This window comes from Canis lupus, chromosome 16 (assembly GCF_048164855.1).
Source record: "Canis lupus baileyi chromosome 16, mCanLup2.hap1, whole genome shotgun sequence".
Classification (NCBI taxonomy): domain Eukaryota; kingdom Metazoa; phylum Chordata; class Mammalia; order Carnivora; family Canidae; genus Canis; species Canis lupus.
In genome coordinates, this window is record NC_132853.1 from 45,388,054 (window position 1) to 45,403,820 (window position 15,767).

Sequence of the window (15,767 nt, forward strand, 5' to 3'; positions counted from 1 at the left end):
TTCAATGGAAGACATTGCTCTTAAAGTTCACCAACAATTTCTGCATGTCACTTTCTTCAATCATTGTTCTGTCCTTCTTCTTGACTTCTCACTACATTTGACACTGTTAACCATTTCCTGACTCCCTTTTTTATGTTAAGAGTGACCAACACCATCAGCCTATTTCCCTATCTTTTTCTCGTCTAGTTTCATGTTCATTCTCTCAAAACTATGATCCAGTCCTGGGTCTTGGTAGACTCTGGCAAGGACTTACAATTGCTGTTCTCACTTGCTGTCTCACTAACAGAACAGGGTGTTCAACCCAATCAAGGCAAACTGTTCCCATTTAACAGTGATTGGTGGAGGGACAGGTATGTGGCCCATTTCTGATTAATGATGAAGGGAAGTCCTCTGAGGTGTTCTGGGAAATCTTTTATTTCCTATAAAAGAGATACATAAGGAGAAAACCATTTCTTCCTGCCCATCCCTTCTTTCTTGGGATATTGTCATATGAGAACATTAACAATTGAGCAATGTCATCCTGCCACCATGACGGAAGGGCAAGAGAAGAGGACAGAAGTCAAGACCATCCCCCGACATCAAAGAACTGCCAAGACAAGGCAGCAACTACCCACATGCCTGAATAATAACAGATCTAGATGTAGGCAAACAGCTATTATCTGTATTTGTGTTATTTGAAGCCAAATACACTAAAGCATTCCTTCAAAACTCTCTATCTCATCCATACTCACAGAATATATTGTGAAGTCTATGCTGACCTCATCAAAATCCTTATCTCCAGATATGTCTCCCACCTCCAGGATCTCCTAACTCTAGATGTTTCCATTTGGATTTCAGATCATCAGCTTAATGCAACATGTTGAAATACAAACTCATCATCTTTCCCTAAAATCAGCCAGCCTTTTTTAATCTTCATAAAGATTAAGAACCCCTTTGAGCTTCATTAGAAGAACATGAGTTTTAACCTTGAGCTCCCAGGGCGGCAGGGGCGGCGGGGGGGGGGGGGGGAGTGTATTGTGATGACAAGAAAGACAGAGCTTAAGACTTATGTCTCTAGGGGGTTTATCTCTTAGCTATGCTAGGTATTTCACAATGGCATATAGGCATAAAACAACATGGATGAGACACAGGATGTACAACAGGAAGTGGCCAGAGATAAAGCCAAAGTGAAAGTAGTCATCAGACCATGAGACATGCCTTTCTAAAGCATTTAGCCTTTATTGTGTAGACAATGTAAGATTTTAAGCTGTGGAGCGATATGATCAGATTACATTTTGCAAAAACAGCTTCAGCAACAGCATGAAGAATGGATCAGAAGGTTCAAAACTGAGATGAATAAAGCAGTATAAAAATCCTCTAGCCAAAAAAATAATGAGGTCCTAAACCAAGATCCTGGCAGTGGTAATGGGAGAAAAGATATATTTAAAAAATAATTAGAAAAGCATTCACAAGACTATGAGACAGGTTGAATGTGGAAAGAAAGGAGAAAAGAAGAGTATGAAATGAGAGATTTTGGATGACCAAGTAGTCAGTGGCATAGTTATATAGGAAAAAACATAATCATTATTGTGGGTCAATAGAATGGAGTTCAGTCTAGCACGTATTCAAAATTAAGTTATTTTTGGGACATCTAGGTGGGAATGTCTAGGAAACAGAAGAATAGATGTTTTTAACTCAGAAGAAACATATGATCAGGAAACACTTATTTGGGGATACCAGGGTGGCTCAGCGGTTGAGCATCTGCCTTCAGCTCAGGGCGTGATCTCCGGACTGGCAACAGGGGATCAAGTCCCGCATCTGGCTCCCTGCAGGGAGCCTGCTTCTCCCTCTGCCTGTGTCTCTGCCTCTCTCTCTGTCTCTCATGAATAAATAAATAAAATCTTAAAAAAAAAAAAAGAAGAAACACCTATTCGGGAGTGTGAAAGATACTGTGGATATAGATCCTCAAAATCCATTTTCAATCCTCTTCTTGTATGTTTTTCTCTCTTGCAGAGGCTAGAATTAAAAACAAAAAATCCACTACATTTCTAGCTTTCCTGGTAGCTAGATGCAGCCATGTGACAATGGTGTAACCCAAGATGTAAATAGGAATGTTGTAAGGGGCTTCCAGGAAAACCACTTAAATTTGGATGACTCAGATGGGAGGTAGGCTCTCTCTGCTCTTCCACTCTCCCATTTTTCTTCTGCTAAAATCAAGAATATGGTAGCTGGAGCTCCACCAGCCAATTTGACCATGATGTGATCTTGAATATGGAAGCCATACATTAGGATTTCAGGGTAGAAAAATAGAAGGATTCTGGCTTTCTGGTCAGGGAGCCACCATTCCACCTCTGGACTGAGAATATCCAAATTCATTTCACAGTTAAACCATTGTTATTTGGGTTTTGTGTTTTATGCTCCCAACTGTAATTCTATTGATACACCAAATTATTACAAATGTATAGGTAATCCCTGGCATGGGTGATAATAACAAGCCATATTAGAGTATGTGGAAGAAATCTTCCAGAAACAGTCTATAGCATAAAGAGAGAAATGAGCAGAGATTTCTGGGAACCTCATTGCGAAGGGCAGAGAAAGACAAGTCAGCTAATGAGACCTGAGAGTCAGAAAATTAGAAGAATGTGTCAAAATTGGAAGACCCTCCCTTTAAGAAAGGACTCACTGCCTAGCTGCAAGGAGTATGGCTGGTTGATAGCCTCCAGCTGTTGGCTCTATCTCAGCTTCTAAGACCATTAACCGAGCAAGGCAGAGGTAGCCAAGACCATTTCTTAGGACAGTCCTGCCAATGACTGAGCAATACATTGCACAAAATTCCCACCAACACAGAATGCCCTTAACAGGCAGTCTTTGCTACAGAGCTCTTCACCAGAGCAGAGAACAGAGCAGAAACCATTGGATCTGCATCACAGTGGATGGCTCCCTCTGGGCAGTAAATCTTTTGCATTCCTACCTCTGCATTTCAGCATCCCAGAGAATCCAACTGGTGCAAAAGATATTAAAAGGCTACATGAGTTACCATGGATTATTTGATTTGGGTGAATGAACATTAAATCATCCAATTTCAAAGTGAAGACGCAGGAAGTTAGGGATTTCCTCAACTAACTAAAGCTACCAACTACAAGTATTCTTACTCAAAGGGATTCACTTTCTAATGAATGTGCTCAGTCCTCCCTGGGTTTTATTTTGTTTTGTTTTGTTTCTTTTTTTTTTTTAATCACTTTTCACCCAGAATATAACCATATTCCATCAACAATCCCTCCAAAATATCACCCGTTTCTATTATCTTACTTTCCTCTTCAATTTTATCTTGCAATCAAAATATTATGTAGGAAAAAGTGAATAAGGATAAATAAGGTAATTCATGTAAATCCCCTGTGTTTGTCATTACTTATTATTTTCCCAATTCAGTTATATTATGGCATAAACCACAATCATTCAACACATAACTCAGTATGACAAAAGCTTTATATAATAAGGTGAACTATAGGGAACCTGGATGGCTCAGTCAGTTGAGCATCTGACTCATGATCTTGGCTCAGGTCTTGAACTCAGGGTTGTGAGTTCAATTTTTTAAAAAATTTTAATAACAATAAGATGAATTTATAAGACAAGTGTTAAACCTGCTCCCAGATTATAATGGCCAAAAGTATTGCCAATAGAATTAACTGAAAATATTTATTTATTTACAGAAATACAGAGGCTCATTTTCTCATTCTTCCTTTTGTGTCAATCGTCATTTAACCCAAATTTATCTTCCAAAAAAAGCACATGGATCTGCCAATATGTTGGCATTTCCTTCTTACAAGGAAACAACAGAGTGGATAAAAATCTGCTAACTCTGATTCTGGAGAGCCACTAATATCAATATTAGATACCTCTGGTAGCTACAATATTAGAACTCTGAGGTTCTCTTTCAGGGGTCAACAAACTACCACCCATGGAGTAAATCTGGCCCACCACCTGGTTTTGTAAATAAAGTTTTTTTTTATTTTTTATTTTTTGTAAATAAAGTTTTATTGGAGTGTTCCAATAAATGCTCCATGTTCCTTAGTTTATGTATCATCGGTGGCTGCTTTCCTACAGTGGCAGAGTTAAACCATAGCATCAGAAACTACCTCGCCTACAAATCCTAAAATATTTACTATCTGGCCCTTAACAGAAAAATTGTCCTAGTTTTTCTTAGTGTCTAGTATCCTAGAATCTTTTTGCCTCATTACTTCTGAGAAAGCAAGATGGGTCACCAACAGCTCTACTGGAGCAGAGAAAATTCAGCTAGGGTCCTCATTTTTGTCACATCTGCTCAAACCAGCACAGTCTGATCTGGAAATATGGTTTCAATATGAGCCACCAGTATTTGCACTGGTAGGAGAAGGATACGGTTTCATTAAGTTGGATTAAGGGAATTTCCTTGAATGGGTCATCCAAGATATATACTTACTACCAATATCCAAAATACCTACTTTAATGCTAACTCTTTGCACATAAAATAAAAATATTTTGATTTTGAGAAAAAAACATGATCTGTTCTTACATTTTGAGTATTCATTCATTATTATTCATTCATGTGAACTGACATCTCAGCATGTTAATGTCACTACTAAGTGTCAGTCTGAACTCAGACGATGACTCTTAAAGGTCAATTAAAAATGCTTTCCTTTTCTTTACATTAATAGGTGACTATTATTTTTAATTAACCTGGTTTTTAAAAAGTAATCTCATACTCGGAAGACACTTAGAATCTTGAGTTCAGTATTTGATAACCATGTTTTAGGCTAGCTTTAAACTTTAAGCTTACGAACAAAAAAAAGAAGAAGAAAAAGAAAAAGATTAGTTTTCAAAAGAGACTAGAAATAAAACTTCCACAGCCTTAAAAGAAATAAAAAGGTAATTACGCCCAAACTCACTTGTTTTCCTTTCTTTCTTTTTGGAAAGATTGTCTCTCTCAGTAAAAGATGAAAGCTTTTTAAAATGCCTTTCAACATCACAGACCTTCCTATTTTAATGGAGCAACATCTTCCTAGGAATTCATCAATGAATCAGAGCATGAGAACAAGGAGAAAAAGAGTAGAGGAAGCCTGCCCTAAAATAGAACAATGCAGGGAAACTCCAGACTTGGTCTGTGGCTCTAGATGGTGAGTGTTGCACAGACCACAAGTTTGTTCAACTCAGATGCCCAGGAAGCTAGATGTGGATTTCAGCAGGGAGCTCTTTAGGTTTGCCCTGGAGCATAAATGAACACAACTCTCCTGTGATGAATTTGCCCTCCTCCTGAGCTTCTTTATTTGCTCCTACGGCTTCCTTCTCTATATGGGTACAGCTGTTTGGGATTTTGTGGACCATGGGTCCAGCCATATCTTGAAAATGATGAAATCAGGACTTCCCAAAGTAGTTCCTCATTTGTCATATGCTAATTATTTTTCACTTTCCTTTTATTTTATTTTAAAAGTAATATAAAGATGTTTGCATAAAAGTCATAAAATACTGGTAAGGGAAGATAGAAGAGGAAGAAGAAGAAGAAGAAGAAGAAGAAGAAGAAGAAGAAGAAGAAGAAGAAGAAGAAGAAGAAGAAGAAGAAGAAGAAGAAGAAGAAGAAGAAGAAGAAGAAGAAGAAGAAGAAGAAGAAGAAGAAGAAGAAGAAGAAGAAGAAGAAGAAGAAGAAGAAGAAGAAGAAGAAGAAGAAGAAGAAGAAGAAGAAGGAGGAGGAGGAGGAGGAGGAGGAGGAGGAGGAGGAGGAGGAGGAATTCAGAGTATTCATAAACCCTACTACCCAAGGAAACCACCGTATAATGTTATTATATATTCATTCATATATCTAGTAGGCTGAATGGTGCTCACCACTCCTCCAAAACATAAATCTGCCCAGAGTCTGTGAATGGGACCTTACATGAAAAAGGGTTCTTTGCCAATGTAATTACATTAAGGGTCTCAAAATGAAATCATCCTGGATTATCTGGCAGACTCTAACTCCAAAGATGATTGTTCCTATAAGAGAGGAAAACCATAGACAGAGGAGCAGGCCATGTGAAAGCAGAGGCAGAGAGTGGAGAGATACCACCCAGGCCAAGGAATTTGGGAGCATTTAGAAGCTGGAAAAGACAAGGAACCTCTAGAACCTCAGAGGGACTATAGCCCTTGATTTCAGATATCTGGTGTCCAGAATTGTGGGAATAAATTTCCAATATTTTAAGCTGCCAAGCATGTGGCAATTTGTTATAGCAGCGCCAGGACACAAAAATATATCAGTTCAGTAAATATTTAGTAAACAACAGTTATGAGCCAGATATTGTACCAAAGAGTTGATGAATAAGATACCAAACCTTTCAAAGATTTCTTATAAATACATGGAAATATACGTATAAATATTTTAATGGGTCACAATATAAAAGTTGTTATCAACACACTTTTTAACCTAATAATATAAACATCTTTCAGGATTATAAATGAATATGTCTTTATCTTATAGATGATAATTTCAGTGTTTGAACATTGAGCTTGTTTCCCTTTTTTTCTTATACTCCAATAATCATTCTTTTGCTAAATACTTATGTACACTTTTAATTGTCCCCTTACATTTAAAAAAAACAGAATTCAGAGGTCAGAATCTGTGCCAGTCAATTTCTTGTCTCTCAGTTCCAAACTGAACCTTCTTTCCCCTGCTTTGTGACACTGGAGCTGGATGGATCCTGCAAACCTTTCTCTGCTACAGGTTAGCACATAATAGTCTTTGTCGATGGAGGGCCCTGGGCAAGGCAGTAGTGGCAGGAAGACACTTCTTTTTTGGGTCCCAGTCCTCAATTTTCTAATGCAACATGAGAGCCCCACAGTCTTCAGACCAGCTCCAACTACACACTCCCCCACCACCAGTCATTGTTTCTAAGCAGCTCTGGCCATGGCCTCAGGCACTTTCTCGCCATCCCATGGACATGTCTGCATATGAATATGGCCTAATATATGATTTCTTTGACACCAATGGCAAGGTTTTCCAATGTTAGACACCTGATCTCCAAAGAGATTTAAATCTCAACCTTGAGTTGGGGATGGGGCAACATCCTAGTTCTTCCTTAGCCTAGATGTAATGGTTTCTGCACATGCTACTTCTGGATCCTTTTGGGATATTTCACCACTTTTGCTAGTTAACTCTTCTTTTGATTAAATCTCTCTGTTCAAATAACCTGTGCACTTTTTTTTTACAATTTTATTTACTTATTTGAGAGGGAGAGCATGCGAGCGTGCATGCATATGAGGGCAGAGAGAGAGAGAGAGAGAAGTAGACCCCTGCTAAGCAGGCAGCCCGGTATGGGGCTCAATCCCAGAGGCTGAGATAATTATCTGAGCCAAAAGCAGCCACTTAATCAAATAAGCCACCCAGGTGCCCCTAACCTGTGAACTTTCAATCTTCTGACTCTGACCCTAACTGATAAAAAGTCTAAATTCATTTACATGACCAAATTAACTTCCAAAACAATTGCTCCAATTTACAATCCTTTCCCCAAGTCCTAACCAACTCTAGATGTTTCCATTCATTTCCAGCAAAGAAAATACGAGAAGAAACAAGGTAGCCCTTGTCAATCGTTTTCATTTGCGTTTCTTTGATTACTAGTAAGGTAGAGGAGAAACTATTTGAGTATGTGTTGTGTTGGTAGGAGTCATATCAGAGCAGCATATTGGTTACCTCCAAGGAAGGGAATACGATGAGATGAGGGAGAAAGAAAGAGAACTTTCACTTATGGCTCTACAATCTTGCATACTGTCCAAATATTTTACAAAGGAAAAGCATCCATGTATTATTTATGTAATTAAATATATATACATCATGAAACTAAGGTGCCATTGGACCCTCTCTCTGACTATACATGACTGCTGCTAGTCAGAGTTGCTTTCGTTAGCAGAGCTGAGCAATCAACTTTGGAGAGGGCCTATCTATCTGCAACCACAGGCCCAGGCCTGACCACAGACTCATCTCACTCAGGTTGCACCTAGAACACCAAAAGGAAATGAATGCGCCCCACATGTGCCTGGTCATGGCTGCTATAGTTCCCGTATCTTCAAGGATAGGAGAATCATGACTTTTTATACCTTTTCTCATTATAAGAGCATGTATAAAACCATGACCAGACCCTCAGTTCAAATTTTTAGTTCATAAAGGTTGGGAAAAACAGAGGGAGACTGTAGAGACCATAGGGTCCAGTTGCCTTTTCTTTACCATCAGGTGAACGTGATGGAAACTCATAACGTGAGATTTTGACCCAGAGAGAAGACTGTATGACCAGTTCAGCAGAGATCTATCTGCTTCCAAAATGATTAATCATCTTTTCTACCTTTCATCTTTGCTTCCACATTAAAAAAAAAAAAAGGCACCAAGAGAGTTAAGATAATGCAATTGTACTTATCATAATTGAAAATGTTATCATTCTTGTCTGACAGGGCTAAAATATTATTGTATAACAAATACTTGAGGGGTGCCTCATTTGATTAAGCATCTGCCTTCAGCTCAGGTCATGATCCCAGGGTCTTGGGATTGAGCCCCACGTTGGGCTCCCTGCTCAGCAGGAGTCTGCTTCTCCCTCTCCCTCTGCCTCTCCCTCTGCCTCAGCTCTCTCTCTCTCATCACTCACTGTACTCTCTCCCAAATAAATAAATCAAATCTTAAAACAAAAACAATTCCAAATATTTGAAATCCTCCTTTGAGGAAGAGAAGATTCTTTAATGACCCAGTCAGCTAACAGACCTCTGTTGGGCTGAACTGTGTAGGAAGTGTCTAAGAGAATGGCAGCCAGCAGGAGCAGAGAGCATTGCTCTACAGATGAAAAGACTAGGGTAGGTGGAATAAAGGGCAGAGAACGGGCATGGTGGACTTGTGTTTGAAGGGGTGTGAGATGGAGGGGAAGAAAGAAAGAAAGCAAGACCATAAAGCATGGACTTGGTGAAGAGAGATACATGCATTTGGGATGTTTAGAAAGATATGCTAATCATCCTGGAGCTCAGTAATCCGATTCTCACTCTCCCACTCCCTCGAAAGTTACTGAGTTAAGAGCAATGTTAATTTTCAAAGTGTTCTGGAGTCATTTCTATTTATTTTAGCTCTGTTGATGGCCCGAGACTGAACTTTGAGCCTGAACAAGATATTTATTTGTGTTTCATTTCTTTCATGTTTGTCTCGCCCACTGGCTGCAAATTCATGCAGTGGATTAGGAGTGGTCAGATGAAATTAAAATACTTGAAGATATGACTGTCCAAAGGCCCCCCAAGTCCCCACTTCCTGCCTTCTGAAAATAGATGTGCTGTAAAAATTGAAACAGAGAAAACACATCTGTTGTTATTCAGTCTGGTATATGAAGCTCACATAACAGGCACAAGGGTGCTGCCTAGAAGAATGACATCATCCAAAAGCAGCTACCCACATAAGGGTATAGATTTCTTCCAATTCAAAATATATACACAGCCAATATAAGTCAAGATTGTTCTTCCACATATTCTTTGCCCTCTATCATGTAACTCCTTTAAAAAAGAAAATAGTGTACATTTCTTAACTGCTGACCTTTATTAACCTGCTTAGCCTCAATATCAAAGCCCAACACTTTAGTTCAAGAGGATAGAATAAACCAGGATATGAGGCCACAAGGCAAATCATGTCTTTAATGAAATATTCTTAGTCTTATTCTATACAGAAAAGTATAAAGAATAATGGACTAGCATCCACGTACTCACCACCCAATTTCATCAAATTTTAACATTTTGTAATATATATCCTTCAGCCCTTTTTTCTGAGAAATAAATCACTGGAATACTACCAAAACCCTATGTACAATCTGCAACAACCTCCCCTGACTTTGATCCCGTACATAACCAGTAACCAGGGCATTGCAGCCCTTCCTGGCTCCTCACTGTCCAAGATAGGATCCTGAATTTTGCGTTCATCATTCTCATGCAAGTTTTTATCATTTATATATATATATATATATATATGTAATATATATATCTATGTATGAATTTATAAATATATAAAATATATAAATATAAATATATAATATATAAAAAATATATAAATATACATATTTATCCATAAATAATATCAAGAATTACTCCACCAGTTTCAAAGCTTAACTAAATGGTGTCATACTACTATACACACACATATGCACACACACATATACATATATGAGTATTCTTACCATTTCACAACTTTAAGGTATACCCATGCTGAGAAAATGTGGTTGTAGCTCCTTCATGTTAACTTCTGTTTCCCACTGTCTAACCATACCACAACTTACCTACTATTCCAATGGATAGACAATTAGACATTTTGCCATTCTTCGTTTTTACAAGTCAGACTGCAGGGAAAATTCTTTAGGATAAATGCACACATCCTTTGTTTATTTTATTGTATTTTGTTCTTAATATAGAGTTAGAAGAATAATACAACCAATAAGGTTGACCTTTTTATGATGTGTAGCTCTGTGAATTTTAGCACATGTATAGATTGATGTGACCACCATCACAATAAGGACACAGAACCGTCCCATCACTGAAAATGACACCCTCAAATTGCTCCTTTGTAGTTACAACTTTGTCACTGTCACTGTCAACCTGCCAACCAATAGCCTATTCTCTGTTGCCATAATTCCCTATTTCCGGGATGTCATAGATGTAATCATACAACATGTTGCCTTTGAGACTGGTTTCTTTCATTCAGCATAAGACCTTGAAATGCATCCCTAATGTTGGGTATATCCATACTTTGTTCCTCACTATTGCTAAGTAGCATTCCATTGTATGGGTGTATAAGACTTTATCTATTTTGCCCATGGAAGGACATTTGTGTTATTTCTGATTTGGGGCAATTATTAATAAAGACATTATGAACCTTTAATAAACAGGTCCTTATACATATATAAGTTTTCAGTTAATTTGGATAAATTAGTCGTGGGATTACTGGGTCAGATGGTAAGTATATGCTTCTCTTTCCAAATTCTTGGGGATTTACCAGTTATCTTTCTGTAATTGATTTCTAGTCTAATTCTATTATGATATAATTGTTGGCTTTATCCATTTCTTCTTTCAAGCCTATTAGTTTTGCTTCATATACTTTGAAACTCTGTTGTTAGAGACATAGACATTTGGGATTATTGCTACTAGTGGATTGACCCTTTTATTGCTACATGATGTTTCTTTCCATCCCCAATATCTTTCTTGCTCTACAGTCTACTCTGTCTGATAGTAATATAGTCAGTCACTCCAGATTTCATTTGATGAGTGTTTGCCTGATGTATCATTTTCTATCCTTTTCTTTTTAACTTTCCTGTGTCGTTATGTTTATATCAGGCTTCTTGTAGTCAGCTTATCATTGGTCTGGGTTTTCTTTAGTATTTATTGGTATTTAATATTTATTGGGCCTTGTTTGTTTGTGTTTGTATTTAACCCACTCTGATGATCTCAGTATTTTATTTTATGTATTTAGACCACTTATATTTAATGTTATTATTGATTTGTTTGCATTTAAGTCTACCGTTTTATAATTTGTTTTCTGTTTGTTCCCTCTGTTTTTTGTCCCATCTTTCCCCCTTTCCTGCTTTCTTATGTATGATTTGAATATTTTCAATGTTCCATTTTAACCTATCTATTGAGTTTTGATTACATTGTAGTGTGGTATTTTTTTCGGTGGTCATGCTAGGGACTAAAAATACAAACCTAACCTTTCTCAGTCTACTCGGAGTTAATATTTCACCACTTCAGGTGGAATATAGAACCTTACCAATATATAGGTCTCTTTACCCTCCTCCCCTTACGTTGTGATTATTATGTCTATATGTATTAAAATTCCATAACTATAGTTTTTGCTTTAAACTATCATACATATTTTTAAAAACTTAGGAGGAGAAAAATAATCTATTAGGTTCACCCAGATTTTTACCATTTCTGTTGCTCTTTCTTCACTCTTGATGTTCTAAGTTTCCCTCTGGTAGTATTTGCCATCCATATGAAAAAGTTCCCTTCATATTTCTGTTGGAGCAGGTCTGCTGGCAATGGATTTTCTCAGTTTTCATTGACATTTCATCATCATTCCTGGAAGAGTTTAATTCTGGAAAGGCGTATTGAAATTGTCTAACTTAAAATATTCATTGCACATGTGAGGAAAATGAAGCCCAGAGACAGTAAATTATTTGCCCCATGTTACTGAGCCAGGACCAAAATCGAAGCTTGATTGTGAGGTCACTGATCTTACTCTTCCTACACAGGGTGCTGGTTTGCTATCTCAATTATTTGGTATATAGTGAGAATAGGTTGTGCAAAGCAAACCAAAATAAAACCTTGATTATTATACGCTTAATACAAGAGAAAGTGGTAAAACCATCATTTTTAGAACTGAATGGGGCCCCAGAGATCATTCATTTCTGTGTTACATGTTTCAGATGAGAAAACCAGGCCAAAGGAGGTCTTTCAGTTTTCCAAAGGCAATTTACTAAAAAGCTAAGACATGAAGTTTTATAGCAAGATCACACTACATATCCATCATTTGGCAAAGGGGTTGTTTGTTTGTTTTCTCCAGCAGCAGTAGCTGAGATAGATCGTGTTGAGCCAAACAAACTCTCTCTAGAGCTCCCTCATGACCTTATGACATAAATTGGATGGCCAACACTGCAGAACGGACCCTAGCTGGGGCATTTGGAATCAAATCTATGACTGTTATCATTAACACTATCCTCTCAACCAATGATTTCCCAACTTCAGTGCGTATCAGAATTGGACTACAGGGTACACAGAATCTTATAAGCTGGTAAGAATCAGCTTATTGAAATTGCACATTCCTGGGCCCACTTCCAAAGATTCTGATTCTCTAGATCTAGTGTGTGACCCTAGAATTTGCATTTCTGTAAATACCCCCAGGTAGGGATCCCCGGGTGGCGCAGCGGTTTGGCGCCTGCCTTTGGCCCAGGGCGCGATTCTGGAGACCCAGGATCGAATCCCACGTCGGGCTCCCAGTGCGTGGAGCCTGCTTCTCCCTCTGCCTATGTCTCTGCCTCTCTCTCTCTCTCTCTGTGACTATAAGAAAGAAAGAAAGAAAGAAAGAAAGAAAGAAAGAAAGAAAGAAAGAAAGAAAGAAATACCCCCAGGTAATTCTGATGCATAGACTACACTTGGAGAAATGTCTGGCCTAGATTAAAGCATTATGTCTTGGTCATGAAAAGAAAGGTCTGTACTTTCTAGCCCAGAATAAAAGGAGAGACTGGGTATGACACCAAATCAATCCTTAATCTCGCTGCATTTGGGATCTATCATTCACAGTACTCTGACGGCCTTCTTCCTCTCTCAGGGATAGTTGAGACAGCTAGAAATTAACAGCAACAGGGCCCATACACATCTGTATGGTAACAACAACTCTTAGGGACACAGATAAGTACTTTAGCACAGAGTTCATTATATATCTCTTACCTCTCACCCTGTCAATAGGTCCATTAAGATTCCTAAAGTTTAGATATTCCAGTTAAATATAATAGCTAACATTTATCTAGGGCCAGATTTTGTAAGTCCAGATTTTTACTTTAAATACACTTCTTAACCGTCCCCCCCCCCCCCGCATGCATGAACACACCTAGACCCATGTACACTGACAGCATTTATTCCATAGGAATGTGTTCATTCTCAGCTCCTGCCTTGCTATGTACGATATTCTGTAAAAAGCAGGAAAAAGAAGAAACCTTTCTGGCCCTTTCTCAGAGTTACAATCTAGCATAGAAAACCAATCATACAAACAAGAAACAGCTAGTTTTGTTTTAAGCAACACGTAGACATGTGAAAGATAAAAATGGTGTATAACCTTTGTAGATTGAGGAACCCTTGTGTTTAAATATTGACTCATTGTTCTTATGATTTAATTCCTGGAAGTAAAGAGTGATATTTAGCGAGACTGAAAGAAAACACAAGTGCCCTTTGCATTTGTTCCCCTAATGCACACGGAGGCACGGATTCCCTAATCTGGCCGGCATATCACCCCAGACTTTTCCTCAACTGTCTCGTAGGCACAGACAGATCCCTTTTCTCCAATAATCATAAAAGATGCTTGAAGGCAGGAACCACGTCTGATACTTCTGTGTCTCCTCCAGGGCCTGAAACTATGTCATTTTATTGTAACTCATGGTTAAGCCCCTCCCATGTGCCAGGCTCAATGTGACACCCTACAGTTGCAGAGACAGCCTGAGATCCCTGCCCTCAAAGATTGCCCTTCCTTCACTGAGTGCCAACTGCTCCTGCAAGTGATAGGCCCTATTCTGAGAGCTTTGGGCCCCGAGATAAACAACACTCGGCCTCTGCACTGGAGTGAGGAAGCCAGGCCTGGGGACTGTGTTGGTGTCTAGGGCTGTGGTCACAAAGGACCAGAAACTTGGGGTTCAAACAACAGAAGTGTGTTATTTCGTGGTTCTGGAAGCCAGAAGTCTGAGATCAAGGTGTTGACAGAGATAGTCTCCACCGAGGACTATGAAGGAGAATCAGCTGCTTCCTCTTACCTAGTTTCTGGGGGCTTGCTGGCCATCACTGCGAGCTTTGGCTTGTAGAAGCATGATCCTGATCTCTGCCCACATCTTCATGTGGAGATTCCCCAGTGTACACGGCTCAGCGTCTAAATTTCACTTCTTTATGGAGTCATCAGTTATATTGGATTAAGGCCTCCCTCTGTTCCAAGAAGACCTCATTTTAACTAAATGACATCTGCAATGACTCTATTTTTACATAAGATCACATTTGGAGAGATGGGTGGCTCAGTGGTTGAGTGTCTGCCTTCGGCTCAGGGCATGATCCTGGGGTCCTGGGATCAAGTCCCGCATGGGTTACCCATGGGGAACCTACTTTTCCCTCTGCCTGTGTCTCTGCCTCCCCGCCCCCCCCGTGTCTCTCATGAATAAATAATCTTAAAAAAAAAAAAGATCACATTCAGAGGTATTATGGGTTACAATTTCAACATATAAATTGGCAGGAGTGGGGGGTATAATTCAACCTCTAACATACAAACAGCTAAACACAGCCTGGTTAATGCCCTAATAGGAGTGTATGCAAAGAGTTATGGGGGTACATGAAAGCACATTGTACTGCGTTTCACAGGCATGAGGAAAAACAAAAGAGAAAGTCAGACAAGTGGCCAAGGCTTGGGCAGACAATAGACATTCTCCAGGCGGGGACATGCAAAAGAGCTTTTGAATAAAAGTATGTCTACGAGAGCATGAAACACTTGGGGAACTGCAGAAAGTATTGTGGGGTGAAACCTGGGGGGCATACAAAGGAGAAGTGGGAGATGACACAGGAAGGGGAGACAGAAGCCAAACCATGAAAGGCCACATCCCAGTGAGGTGTCTAATCCAGACACAATAAGAAACCATGGAGGCTTTTCAACAGGAGGATATCGTGGTTGTTTCTACATGCTAGAAAGTTCACTCTGGCAAAAGTTTTGATTCTATCATAACACAGGTGGGCACCAAAATGGGGCCATATTGGAAGCCAAGAGACCAGTTAGGAGACTATTTGCAAGAGTCTAAACAAGAAATGATGAGACCCTGGCTGCATCCAAGACCAATGGGAACGGAAAGGTGGGGCTGGATTCACAATGGGAGGCTTGACACAGAAGGTCGGGCTCTGGTCAACAGTGGTGGGGGATAACTTGGATGTGGATTGAAGTTAAGTAGAGGACGAAGCCAGAGCCAACGTGTGGAGAGACAGAGCAGGAGCAGAAGGGCAGGGCCCCTTTGTGAGAGGGGGGAAGAAGACATTGACGAGCC